The sequence below is a fragment of the Stenella coeruleoalba genome, assembly GCF_951394435.1.
Source record: "Stenella coeruleoalba genome assembly, chromosome: 10".
NCBI classification, from domain to species: domain Eukaryota; kingdom Metazoa; phylum Chordata; class Mammalia; order Artiodactyla; family Delphinidae; genus Stenella; species Stenella coeruleoalba.
This window is the reverse complement of record NC_137156.1, coordinates 47353564-47368531: the sequence shown is the minus strand read 5'-3', so window position 1 is coordinate 47368531 and position 14968 is coordinate 47353564. Positions and strand designations below refer to the sequence as shown.

Below are 14968 nucleotides of genomic sequence, written 5' to 3'. Positions count from 1 at the left end.
ATTTTAGTTTTTTGAGAAACCTCCATACTGTTTTTTCCACAGTGGCTGCCCCAATTTACATTCCCACCAACAGTGTACAAGGGTTCCCTTTTCTCCACATCATCACCAACATTTGTTATTTGTGTTCTTTCTGATGATAGCCATTCTGACAGGTGTGAGGTGATATCTCTTGGTGGTTTTGATTTGCATTTCCCTGAAGATGAATGATGTTGATCATGTTTTCATGTGCCTGTTGACCCTCTGTATGTCTTCTTTGGAAACATGTCTATTCAGTTCTTCTGCCCATTATTTAATCTGGTTGTTTGTTTTCTTGATGTAGATTTGTATGAGTAGTTTAAATATTTTGGATATTAACCCCTTATTTGTCATATCATTTGCAAATATTTCTCCCATTCAGTAGAATTTTGTGGCTGCTACTTTAAAATTTTGTTTTATTAAAAAAAGTTGAACTCTAAAGTAAAAAAAAGTATTAACTGAGGAGAGCTATGTAAATATCTCATGAGAAAATCTCTCCTAGAAGTTCTCCTTTGTTTTCTCCCAAATGAAAATGCTGTGATGATTTCTTCTGAGTTATCTTTTAGTCAGGAAACAACAACCCACTCAGTCATGATAACTTTTTAAAAGTTATTTGAAAAGAGTATAAAATATGCTTTGCCTGCCTTTTGAAAAAATGTTATACTTTTATTGGGCTTGCAGCTTCTAGCTATCTCCACTATAATCATAAAAACTCATTGCATAATATTATTCCTGAATATTTAATCATATTAGAATAGAGTAGTCCTTAAAGATAATTAAAGTGCTACTTTTTCAAACAGTGTATTAGAGGAGAGCAGAATTGTTTGCCAGATGGGAAAGGTGAATCTGGAACAGAAAATGAGAAAAAGTGAGCTAGAATGAGAGTATCCAGCTACGGTGAAGGATGCTGAGTGAAAATTCCAGCTACTGAATACTTAAGAAAGGAAAAGAAGAGACAGTTGATAAAAAACTTTAGTTCCGTGGTCAGTAACTGAAGAAATAGGCTTGTTGTGGTATATGAGTGCAATACAGTAAAAGAAGTATTTGAAAAAAATATGTCAAAATAGGATGTGAAAGTTTCTAAGTAGCCTCGTGAAATAAATCAGAATTGCAAAGTGAAAGAACACAGATTTAGAGTTTGAAGACCTCGGTGCTGTCCTTTATTCCTTTCCTTGCTTCATTGTTCTTGCCTCAATGGGAACCGCCTGTTGGATTATTCAGCTGGGTTTCCCTTTCTCAATTTGGTAAGGTCTTTCAAATGGATGGTAAATGGTGTTTGCCTATCTGCAAGGTGGATTTTTTTCAGCATTCAAAAAGTTCTTGTGCTCGAGCCTCTTTGTCAGGGGCAAACCTCTAAGCAAGGAAGACTTGGATTGCTCTGGTGGGCATGCAGGGGGTGGCAGGCTGGGCTGACCCTCTGAAGGGGGAATGGGACATCTCTCTGTTCTCAGGCTTCCCCCAGGACTCAATCCCACAGGACATCTGTATAGCTATCCTCAAGGGCACTAGAGTCAAATGCATCAGGCAGTTCCTCTCTCCTTCCTCCACAAAATGAACATACACAGCGAGTAGTCAGAGTCAATCCAATTCTGCATGTTGCTGAAGGGATTCACTGCAGGAAGCCACCAGATGCTCTCAGCCATCAGGGCATTGATGGTCCTTTTCTAAGGCTCCTTTCAGGGCTTGGATATCCACCCTCCCTAACGCTGCATCTCAAAGGTTAAAAGTAATGCCTGCTTTCTTGGAATCACGTCCAACATCAGATAGTTTAAGACCCTACCAAGATGCTTGTGTCTGTCAAGTCCTTTCATCAAAGACATGGAAGAAGCATTGGGTTGGCCAAAAAGTTCATTTGGGTTTTTCCGTAACATCTCAGGGAAAAACCCAAATGAACTTTTGGCCAACCCAGTAGTATCAAGAATTGGCATTCAGGTCATAATCTTTCCCCAGCCCCCTTCACCACTCATTTAAAACATTTATTCTGCAAACGCTGGTTGGGAGAAGGTAAACATTTAATTGTTCTATAAGAACAATGTTCTAGGATCCATTAGCATTAAGTCTGTTCTCTGTAATGAATGTTACCCTTTGATTTGTTTTTATCCCAATGAGAGAAATTGTAGGCTCTCAAGAGCGGAGATCAGCCAAAGGAACTTCAGTTTTCCTTTAGTACCTATGAAATGCAGGGTCAGGCAACATCTGGATACTATCTACAATGCTCCTGTCCTTTGCCTGAAAATGGGCTTTTTACTTTGTTCTAAAGATCCAGAGTACCAGCAAAGCTCATAGCACTCAGTTCTGGGGACAGAAGGTGATTGTTTCTACTGAAACTGTACAAACATAACATGGCCAGGGCCAGGAAGGGAGCATTTGGCACTCTCTTACTGCCTTTCTCGGTGAAGAAATAGATTATTATTAAATATGTTAACATTATATAGATTAAATAATCAAATATGCTTATTTGTTATATATTTGTTCCAGGTTCTAAGAATACAGTGAACAAGATAGCCCTCATTGAGCTTAGATACTAATGTGTGGGAAGAGATAAAAAAAAAAAGCAAAGAAAGGAATAAACAAGCTCATTTCAGACAGTAATATGTTATGAAGAAAGGAATCAGGGCAACAGCACTGAGGGCCTGGGGAAGCAGGTTTAGAGGGGACGTCAGCCACAGTCTCTCTGAAGAGGTAACAAAGGACTGAGATCTGAATGAGAAGGAGCCTGGAGCCCTGGTCTTCTAGGAGCTGGAACATAAGGCAATGAGCCAGGAATGAGTTGAGCCTTTTTAAGGGACAGAGATAATGTCAGTGCATATATATCATGACTTTAGTGAACAGCAGAGAGAGTGATATGAGGTCAGATAAGCAGGCAGGGGCTGAATCATAGTGGTTCTTCTTGGCTTTATTCTAAACATAATAGAAGGCCTAGGTAGTATTTATCTGGACAGTGAAATAACCAGTTTTATATCTTAAAGGGAATATTAGGGACATAATAAGGAAAATAGTTTAAAATGGAACTAGACTGGAAACGGGACAGGGTTGGGACAGTGTTGAGCAGTGCACATACCAATGCTGTCGTCTGTGCTGCCACAGTGAGAGAGGAGGAGAGTGAGCATGGACTCAAGGGTGATGCTTAGATTTCTGACTGTGCAAAGGATTTAATCGTGGTGTCGTCACTGAGATGGGAAAGGTAGTGAATGTGAGTTTCCTTCTTGTCTCTCTTCTTAAAAAGGAAAGCACCCTGTTTAATAAAAAATTTAAAAAGGCAAAAGACAAAGACAATCATAAAAAGGAAAATAAATACATTTACATGAAGGTACCTAGGGATCAAAAATGAAGAGGTAGAAATTTGTTAGTTTGAGGTGAAAAAGAACAATCCAGGAAGATTTCCATGTATAAAGTGATGAAGCCATGACAGAAAATTGATAGGGTTAGGGAAGAGCTAATAATCCAGTTTTCCTAAAGCATCACATCTGAGGTGGACAGTAAACAGTGTGTGGATGGAACACAGATTGGGATGCAGGGCTTGTATTCTCAAGACAGTGAGCACTCACAGAATGACCTCACCAAGCATCGGCTTTGGAGAGACACTCAGGTATGTGGACGAGGGATCTGAGTCAGGGGTATGCTACTTAGCTGTTCTACAAAAACCTGATCATGGTAAGATCTTTCATAGCAGTCCAGACGTGAGACAAGAAAGGTTGAATGAGGGCAGAATTCAACTTTTGCTTTTAACTAGTTTTTGTCCCTTTGCACAAGCCATTCCTGGCCTTATTTTCACATCTGGAAAATGAATAGGTAGTTGCAATCCAACTTGTGGAAAATGAACAACTTGATTAAAAAATGGACAAAATATATGAAAGACACTACACAAAAGAAGATATACAGGTTGCAAAGAAGCATATGAAAAGGTGATCAACAACCTGTGCCATTAAGCAAATGGAAGTTAAAATAATGAGATATGAACACATACCGATTAGAAAGGCAAAAATTCAAAACACTGACAACACCAAATGATAGCAAGGCTATGAAGCAGCAGAAACTCTTATTTATTGTTGGTGGGAATGCAAAATATGGTACGGCCACTTCAGAAGACAGTTCGGTAGTACCTTACAAAACTAAATATACTCATCGTACAATCCAGCAATCATGCTCCTTGGTATTTACCCAAAGAGGTTGAAAATTAGTACGAATGTTTAGAGGAGCTGTATTCATAATTACCAAAATTTGGAGGCAACAAAGAAGTCCTTCAGTGGGTGAATGGGTAAATAAACTGGTATATCCTGACAGTCGAATATTATTCAGCGATTAAAAACTGTGAGCTATCAAGCCATGAATAGACATGGAGTGAACTTAAATATATATTACTAAGTGAGACAAACCAATCTAAATAGATAGTATATGATTCCAATTATATAACATTCTGAAAAAGGCAAAACTATGGAGCCAGTAAAAGAATCAATGGTAGCCAAGGGTAGTGGGGAGGGAGGGATGAATAGGTGGGGCATAGAGGATTTTTAGGTCAGTGAAACTGTTCTGCATGATACAATAATGGTGGATATATGTCTTAGTCATTGAGGCTGCTATCACAGAATACTGAGTGGCCTATAAACAACAGAAATTTATTTCTCACAGTTCTATAAGTTAAGTCCAAGATCAAGGAGCTGTCATATTTAATGTCTGGTGAGGGCCTACTTCTTGGTTCATAGATAAACTTCTTTTTCTCTGTGTCCTCAGGTGGCAGAAGGGGTGAGGGATCTCTGATGTCTCAAATAAGGGCTCAAATTTCATTTTATGAGGGCTCCACCCTCAAGATTTAATCACACCAAAGGCTCCTACCTCCTAATACCATCACATTGGAGGTTAGGATTTCAACATATGGATTTTAGGGGGACTCTGTAGGAATACATGTCACTATGACTTTGTCAAGACTCTTAGAAAACATCCCCCACCAAGAGTGAGCCCTAATATAAACTATAGACTTTGGGTGATAATGATGCTTCAATGTAGGTTCATTAATTGTAACATCTGGTGGGGGATGGTGACAATGGGGGAGGCTATGCTTGGGGGGTGGGGGGCAGAAGGTGTATGGGAAATCTGTGTACCTTCCTCTCACTTTTGTTGTGAACCTAAAACTGCTGTAAAAAGTAAAGTTTATTTACAAAGGCAACCAGGATATGGCATGATGCTATGATATAAAGACCATTTTTATCAAATTGAAACAGCTCATGCAAGCTTAACAAATTCTGGTGCTAGATAAGTATGTCTTTGCTCATCAGAGGTAGGAGGCTGCTAAAACCTCCTCTTTCTGGGCTGCCTGGTCCTATTCATGGCTCCCCAGTGAGTGATGAGGGTGGAAGCTCTATTACCCCTATTTATAGACTCACAGGTTAAGTAATGAATGTGAGGCAAATCACAAGTAGGAATTTAGTAGTAGAAAACATTTTAAATGCCTCATATTTCTCATCTTTATCCCAGTTAACTTACTCCTTTTTTATTTTCCTCTTGTCTGAGATCCTGTCAGCCTAGACCTACTCAGAAATTAAGCATGCTGGAATCAAACGAGCATAGATTTCTGAATCAGAGCTCCAAGTCCCTTAGTCTACATACATTATTATAGGCTGTATGGGGGATGCCCTTCCAAATCCATGTGTTCTTTTTGAAAACAGAAAAGGCAGTCAAAGAATATCATTCTGCCCTTGTTGCTAAACTGGTATTATTGCTGTTGCTGTTGGTGGTGGTGATGAAGTTGAGTTTTTGACATGTGTGTAAAGTGTGTTACTGGTAGCTATCTGACTAAGGAACTGAGACTAGTGAAGCAAATGATTAGATAAATGTAGACATCAGATAGGCAGCTTTCTAGGCCTAAAGACAGACATTCTGAGCTCTAGTTTGGATTCTGTCTGTGTGACATTACAAAAATCAACTTTCCTCTGTCTACTACCTATTTTCTTATCCATAAGTGGAGTAACAGAAAACCTGACACCACTTCTGGAGATCCGAAGAAAACTCAAACTACTCTAGGTAGTGAGCCTCTAGGTAACCACATTTACATGCATGTGTGTCTGTTATGTGTACATTAGAAAGAGAACAAAAACTGAGGGCAAAGGACCAGGTAAAGGGAAAAGCAGAACATAGAGCAGCCTGATATTCATATGAAATATGTTATTGTGCAGAAATTTTAAAACATACAGAAGACATCTAAAGGAGTCAGGAAAGGGTTAGCAAGAACAACAGAAGTGTGACTCAGGGCACAGAGAAATGGGGTTGAGTAGCTCACATTATAACAAAATGGGCAAAAAATGATAGCATAGTCATTGTCGGTATGTTGGAAATTGACTTACAAAGCTTGATGAGATCTAAGTTCACAGTGTGAATAGATAAAACTGTTATGTCAAAATTATTCATGTAAACCATCTAGCTCATAAGATCTTTTTATTCCAATTCTTATGAACTGGCTAGTTTGGGCATAACTTCTATTTGTAAAATCATGACTACAACATGATCTTTCATTAATGTCTCCCTTCTGAAAGGTAGTCTTTTGTCTAATTTCCTCATTTCAAATTATTTCCAGCCATGTTCACTGGCTTAAAATCTAAAAAAGAATAACCACCAAATAGTCACACCTTTCCAAAGTTTGAAAACCACTGGCTTATGTATGAGATAAGAAGAAAAGACCTACCCTCTGTCTGCAGGAGCTGTAAGATCCCATACTTTCACATGGGGCCCGGCTCTGACTGTTTCAGAGGATAACGGGGTGAAATATCAGTTTAGTGCCTTTCTCTCCCCTTTTACAATTCTAAGAGTAGTGTGAGAAAATCTGTTTTTATGTATCTGACTTGGAATAAAAATAATTTCCTACTTCAAAAAAATAATACATCAAGAGCTTAAAGGAGATATAACACATGATTGTGACATTACTGTACAATGGTAGGATTTAGGTTGTTTAATTTCATGATAAAAAAAATTTAGGGGACATGCCAATTTTATGAAGAGTTTAGTTTTAAAACTGTGAGCAAAAAATAAAATTATCTGTATAGAACTCTGGAGACACTACGTTATGTAGCAATTATTATTGTGAATGTGTGGTCCCATTCCCTGGGTCAGATTCAGGCATTGGTGCTTATTATCTGTGTGGCTTAATGTAAGCATTCAAGGCCATGAATTCTCTTATTGATAAAATGAAATTATCAATAGTAATAAACAAAACAGTATGGCTGGTTGGATGATTAAATAAATAAACATATGTAAGTTGCTTAAGATAATGCCTCACACACAGGGAGCACATATTAAATGTTAGCTATTGTTTTTCCCATGCAGATTACAGGATCTCCAATTCTGATATATTATCTATTTGAAATCATCAGGCAAGTCTATTATATCCACCTTATTTTATTTCTTTGAAGAATTTTAGTTAAAAGAGAAATCTTCAAGTGTTAAATGTACATGAATACATTTTATCCTACATTTTTCTAAAGTGGTAAAGACTCTCAGGACAATACTAAATTATGAAATATGAAAAACTTGCTATTGACTATTTATCCTTGAAAAGTTAAGGCCTTGGGTGAAAATGTGTTATAGAAAAACCCTGATTTGATGAATTAAGGAAGATTCAGAACCATGAATCAGTGTTGAGCTGCTTTTATTGTATGGTACATTTAACCAGCAGTCAAGTCTGAAGCCAGCTTTGACTGAATATCTGGAAAAGATATAATCCTAAAAAGTCTACAGCTAGAGCATATTTAGACTTAGTGATCATAATATCATTGGTATGAAATGAAGGTCTATGGAAGAACAATAAAACAAAATACTGACTTTTAAAAGAAGGTTTTGTAGAAATGCAACTGGAAAGAGAAAAGTGAAATGCTTGTGATGAAATAGAAGACTCATGTAAATCACTCCATAAAAGCAAAAATTAATAAAATATCAACATAAGCCAAAATATTCAGGGAGTGTGAGGAGGGACATTACCCATCTTAAAATCAGATAATTTTTAATATAAAAGAAAACTAAAAAGGCCAAAAAATTTTAAAGAAAAGAAATACTTAAGACAAACGTTTTAAATTCAATTCATTTAGAAGAGATGTATAAATAAGGAAAACATAAGATATCAGTTCATTAGTTCAAATCAGTAGTCTCACTTCAAATTACATGGTAATATACTTGGTCAGTGAGCAACACAGGTCAAAGTTAGAGGATATGTTGAGGTTCTTCTAAATGTTCCTGCCATTTCTAGTGCCTTATTTTCATAACAAACGTTAAATTGTACCCATCTGCAAGTGTTCTTATATCATTTATCACTAAGTAACTTCTCTTGCAATTCTATATAACAGTATATTCCATAAACTTCCCAAGTTTCATTACATACATATTAAAGTGGACTTCCTTATTGATTTTCTTTCAATATGTGTGTAAATATTTTAGCAAATTATATTGGACACTGATTGGCAACATTCTTGGGATTTTCAAATTATTCTTAATTTTTTTTAATTTTGAAAGCAATATTTGCTTAGTACAAAAAGTAATATGATACAAAGATAAGTAATAAAAAAGTTAATAAACTTTTCATGACATCTCTCCAGCACACCCTCCTGAAGGTTAAAAAATAGGATGGTGTTTATTTTCACTTTTTCCACTGTTCTTTTATTTTTTCTATTAAAAAAGGATTATAGTATTCATGTTGCTTAGAGAGCTTCTCTTTTAACTGAACAATATATCATGGTCAATCCTCATGGTCAATGAGACAGAACTCACTCTTTTTAGTAGCTAATTATTTTTCCATAGAATATGGAATATGCTATGTATATATGTATAATTTACTGATACATTTGACCTTTCTATTTATGGAAGTTTAAAAGCAGTCTGCTGCTTTGTGACTACAACTATGATAATTATTTTATTACATGGCCTTTATGTTGAAGTTAGATTCTCTGAAAAGGATTATTGTGTCAAATGATGTGGATTTATTTTTTATTGCCAGACTTTCCAAAATGGTTTGTATTAATTCACAGTTCTGCTAACAGGATATTAAAGTGTTTATTCCCCATAACTTTGCTAATGATAGTAAGTCATCATTTTTTAATTTGCTGTCTATATGGGTAAAAAATTGTATCTCACGGTAAATATCTTCTTATTAGTCATCTGGATCTCCTTTCTGAATACCCTATTCACTTTTCTATCAGGTTATTTGTAAATATTAAGACTCTATTTGTAATAACTTCTGTTTCAAAGCATGATGGGATAACTGGGAGCAAATTTACCCTCCTGTCTGACAAAAACAAAAAAGTGGGAAATAATTTTTTAAAACTCCAACATTTTCAAAGTTGTGGAATGAAGGCAACTCAGGATCATCATCTTTGAGTGATGGGAAACAAATGAGGTAAGCCCTATGATTTACTGCCTTGAGAAAGTCTCCAAGCCATGACATAGGGAAGAAAAATTCAGGCAGAACCCAGAAAACTTCCTGAGTTGCAGAGACATTGTTGAGGGTCCACGGAGACCAAGGTGGTTAGACAGAGTTTCCAGGAAAGAGTAATGAAGAGCTGCAAAATTAGACAACTCTGCAAATCTAAAGAGGATCCATTTTGAACATTCAACAGAGTCCTTTTCATTGCCTGTGTGAGAGGAAACTACCCAGGGCCAAGAAAAAAGCAACACCAGTAAAGACTAGAAGAAGCTGTTGATGTTGCTCACAGGGGATCAGGAGTGGAGACTGATCAACTACACTGGAAAGCTTCTAATCATGAGGATGCTGGGTCGGGTGCTGAGAGGGTCTTTCATCAGTGTGGGGAATGACTAGCCCTGGATTAAACAGCTCTATGTAGTTGTCTGACAAATCTTAAAGGCAAGACACAGTAGGATCAATCTGTTTATAAGCAACAACCACATTCCAGAATAAAGTTCAACAATATATAGTAATAAAAACATAAAAATTCACAATGTCTAGCAACAATCTAAAATTACCAGGCAAGCAAAGAAGCAATAAGATATGATCAATAATCAGGAGAAAAATCAATGAATTGAAACTGATCCAGAACTGTTACAAATGTTAGAATTAGCTGTCAAAGGTTTTAAAATAGTTATTAAAACTGTATCCCATTTAATGAAACAGTTAAGTAGACCTAGTGGGGAGGCCTAACTTGAATTTCTAGAGATGAAAATCACAATGCGTGAAATGAAAACTACACTGGATAGGATCATAACAGATTAGATCCTGCAGAAAAAAGATAAATGAACTTGAAAAGATGGCAAAAGAAACTGTCTAAAATAAACACCTGAGATAAATAAGAATTAGAAAAAAAGGAACAGAAAAAAAGAGAACATGAGTTACTAATATCAGAATCAAGAGAGGTCATATCAGTATAGATCTTACAGATATTAAACATAATAAGGAAATATTATGACCAACTTTATGGCAATAAATTCAACAACCTAGATAAAGTGGATAAATTCTTTGAAAGACAAAAGCTGCCAAAATTCATTCAAGATGATATAGATAATAATTTTTCTTTTCACAAAGAAAAATTCATTCTTGGATGACTTCATTGATGAAATTAACCAAGTGTTTACAAAAGAAATATTACTAGTCCTCCACAAAGTCTTTCAGAAATTTGAAGAGCATGGGATATTTGTCTGACCAAAAAATAAAATAAGCCTCAGCAAAATAAGAATAGAAGCAAACTTTCTTAACCTGATAAAAAAGATCTATGTAAAACCTACAACTAATATCATATTAATGAGGAAAGACTGAATTATTCTGCCTCAAATCAGGGAAAAGGCAAGCCTACTCACATCGCTACTACCTAACACAATATTGGAAGTTCTGGCTAATGAAACAGGACAAGGAAAAAAAAAAAGACATCCAAATTAGATAAAATGCTTTTGTTCACAGATGATGTATTTGTCTATGTAAGGAATCTAATGGAATTTACTAAAAAGTTAGTAGAAGCCATTAATGAACAAACTGAGGAATTCTGTAAGATATAGAATACATATAAAATAAATTATATTTTATGTACTCACAATGAATAATTAGAAATTAAAAATACAAAAACATATCCTTTATAATACCATCAAAATATGAAATAGAGATACTCTTGTAAAAGATGTAAAAGAACTTTACACTGAAATTTATAAAGCTGGTGAGAGAAATTAAGGAAAATCTAAATAAATGGAGAGATAAACCATGTCATGGGTTGGAAGGCTCAACATGGTCAATTCTCCTCAAATCAGCTTATTTCTTTAATGAGATCTAATTTATAGTGTCATTCTGGGGACAGTAAGTGGGCCATGGGGATCGGTGGGAGGAAGAGATTTTTTACAAAGAGCCATAAGGAAACTTTTGGAGTGATGGAGATATTAATTATTTTGAGTGCAGTGATTGTTTCACAGATGTATACATATGCCAAAATATCAAATTGTCCACTTTAAGTTGGTACAATTTTTTTAACAATCATATTATATTTGATAAAAATTTTATATATTTCTTTTTTATTATGAATTTTAATCCTTAATGAACATTATAATTTTTGAAGTCTAACAATGGTCTTCAGATTTTATTTATGACATCTTTTATTTTATTGTTATATAGATAAATATGTCTAGTCAGATAAACATCTTTTATCATAAAATCTAGGACTTGGGTTGTATTAAAATGTCAAAAACTGGGCTTCCCTGGTGGCGCAGTGGTTGAGGGTCCACCTGCCGATGCAGGGGACACGGGTTCGTGCCCCGGTCCGGGAAGATCCCACGTGCCGTGGAGCGGCTGGGCCCGTGAGCCATGGCCGCTGAGCCTGCGCGTCCGGAGCCTGTGCTCTGCAACAGGAGAGGCCACAACAGTGAGAGGCCCACGTACCAAAAAAAAAAAAGTAATAAAAAAAATAATAAAAAAAAGTCAAAAACTAAGGTTATGTAAATATTATCTCATATTCTCTTTAATATTATTTATGTTAATTTAGATTTTATTCAATTTAGAATTTATTAGTTTATTAATTTATTAATTCTAAGTAGATAAAGATATGTTAATTATACATCATTTATTATAAGTAATGGTTGTACAGAAATACATGTTAAAACTTGGAACATAATAGTTAAGCTTAATTATCCTTGCATTTCTTTTTTTATTAATCAATTAAATCATTTATTCAGTATTTATTGAGAGGCTGTAATGTATCAGTATAGGAATTCAGGAGTGAACTAAATTGACAAAAATCCTTGCCTGAAGTGAGCTAAAATTTTGGTGTTGGGGAGTGATGGGCAAAAAATAAAAAAGTAAAAAAATAATATTTGATGAAGTGCTGTATTAAATATTAAATATGTGATGATATTGCTATATTAAGAATATGTGATGATATGTGTTATATGAAAAAATATAAGAAAAAGAACCAGAAAATGCTGGAGAAGGTGGTAGTGATCTCAATTTTTAAACAGGGTCAACTCAGGAAAAGTCTTGTGAAGTTACTTGTGAGCTAAGACTTACGGGGGTGAATGGAGAGGTCTGGGGGAAGAGCTTTAGGGAAGTGGAGAGAGCAAAGGCAAAGGTTTTGTGGTGGGTGTATACCTGCCCTGTTTGTGAACATGAGAAAAGCCAGTGTGGCTAGAGCTCCCAGTAAGCTAGGAGTCACTGGGGATTTTTAAACAGAAGAGTGCCAAGACATGACATATGATTCAAAGGGATCACTAGATGTGCTGTGTTGAGAATAGGCGATAAGCGGGATGGAGGCCCACAGAGGACTAGGCAAAGCAGTTAGAGGCTTGTTTATTGTAGCCTAGAAACATGGTACCCAGAAAAATCAGGCACATGGGAAAGAAGCCAAACAAGGAGGAACACCTCTTTCCATGTGTTCAATACCACTCAGTGTTTTTCTGTATAATCGCAATTAGACCACTCTACTGACCTCCATACTGGTAACTGGGTAGGGTGGTCATTAATAGAACGGATTAAATAAACCACGACCATGATAGGGGCTTGGGTTTAAAACTGCTAATAGTAACATTAAGCCATTTAATCCTTTCACTTAAATTAACATCTTTTTTATAAAGTGGTGCCCCAAACAACATTCAGGCTTGTAACTGAGTTGGTTGATATTAGTAAATACTTGCAAAATTAGTTTGGTAGAAGAGTGACCACTAAGATTTCCAACTAAAGGTAGAACAGTTGAATGGTGCTGCTTCACAGGTATATGCTGTATGCAGTCGTTTGCAACATGCTTTAAATAACTACTTAACAGTGATTACATCATCCAATTTACATTGGTATTTGTACAATCCATACTTTCTGAAAAGAGAAACAGGATTAAAAATTAGTGCCATTGAAGCGTTAAGGAATAATAACTAATTTGTAAAAATGTATTGAGCACATATTATGTGCCAATAATGATGAGATTTCTTGTAGTTACAAAGATAAATATTATCTTTTCTTCAAGGAATTCATAGTTTTGTGGAGTAATAAAATTTCTAATAGGGATAAGCACATGAATATTACTCAGAATATTTATTGAGCACTCACTGTGTGCTGGACATTTTGTTTTGCATGTATCATATCTTCAATTTTACATACCTATAAAGTAGGCAGTAATGTCATTGCCATTTTAAGAATGAGAAAACTGACACAGATTAAATGACATGTCTATAGACACAGGGAGTATAAAAAATTATGAAAAATTTTTCATATAGAAATAATTATAAAAAGTGTTTTGGTGTTATAAAAAGGTACTGTGGGTTTATAGATGGAGGTCCAAGGGTATGCAGGAAGCATAGCAGAAAAAGAAAGTAATGTGTGGTTCTGATTCTGGGTGACAGAAAAGAGGCCACATGACAAAAAGAACCATAAATGCAAAGGGACATGTATTTTTTTTTAAAAAAAGAATGGTGTGAGAGGCATTAATCTTTGCTGGTATGGGGGTGGGTAAGCTTAGGAGGAACAGGGCCTGAGCTTGGTAAGTAGTTTGAAAGCAGATTGTGAAAGTACCTTTCTTAGGAATTTGAAACTGATCATGTAGACAGGGGAGTTTCTAAGTGTTTTAAAGTAGAATACAAGTGCTTTAGAAAGACAGTGCAGTGAAAGGGCATAGAATCCTCTCCTGAGTTAGTAACTGTATAATATGATGATAGTGGAAAGCAAGCAAGGGAAAGTTTGGAGAACAAGTTTGGAAACAAACCAGGAGACTGATGCCACCAGACAAAGGCTCAAGTCCAGATCTGTGCACTCAAGGGCTGCAGCAAACTCTGGTATGATCTGGGCCAGAGACCACCTTTGAGGGGTCTCATGAGGCAGCCAGGATTTGAGATTATTTGTCATGGAAATTCTTGGTAAAAGGTGGATGGGCACTGAGTCTTTTGAAACTCAGGAGAGAATTCGAAGCAAGATGTTTTGGTGTCATCAGCAAACTGGTGGGATCAGGCAGGAGAGTGAAGAATGTTGTCCAGGAAGAACAGCAGGATTCTTCTTCTTATTTTTTAAAGTCATCTCCCATGTCTGTATAATGGAAAGTTGTGGGACAGAATTTCAAACCAGTCTCTGGCTTCCTGACTTCATTCATCACCTCCTTCATCCTTAACATCCATCATCTTTTTCCAGGAGCAGTATCTATTTGACCCAATGTAGCTCAAAAGAAGCTGCCTAAGATTTGGAATATGATAGACTTTACATTACTGACTTTGTCATGAATAACTGGGCAAACAGGGAAATGTGCTTAAAGTTTAGAGAAAACAACAAGAAAAAGTAAAACAAAAATAATAAAAATATAGCCTACCTTATAGAGTCTTTAGGAAGATAAGTAATAAACATAAAGCACTAAGTAGGCACATGAAAAGTCTGTAGACTTACTTTACAGTAAGTATGGAATAACTACTATATGCTAAATATTGAGGTTATAGTTACAAGCAAGTCACCTTTTTTACCCCTAAGAAACATAAAAATCTCAATTATAAGCTGCTCTACAAAACATTAAAGAAGTTA

The 14968-nt window shown here is 35.8% G+C and overlaps 1 protein-coding gene across 1 annotated transcript in view; it reads right to left on the bottom strand.

Moving 5' to 3' along the window:
- KHDRBS2 (KH RNA binding domain containing, signal transduction associated 2) overlaps window positions 1–14968 on the bottom strand; it is a gene marked incomplete at its 3' end in the record, with an annotated part of 661356 nt that overhangs the window by 278271 nt on the left and 368117 nt on the right. The gene's annotated exons all lie outside the window — the stretch shown is intronic.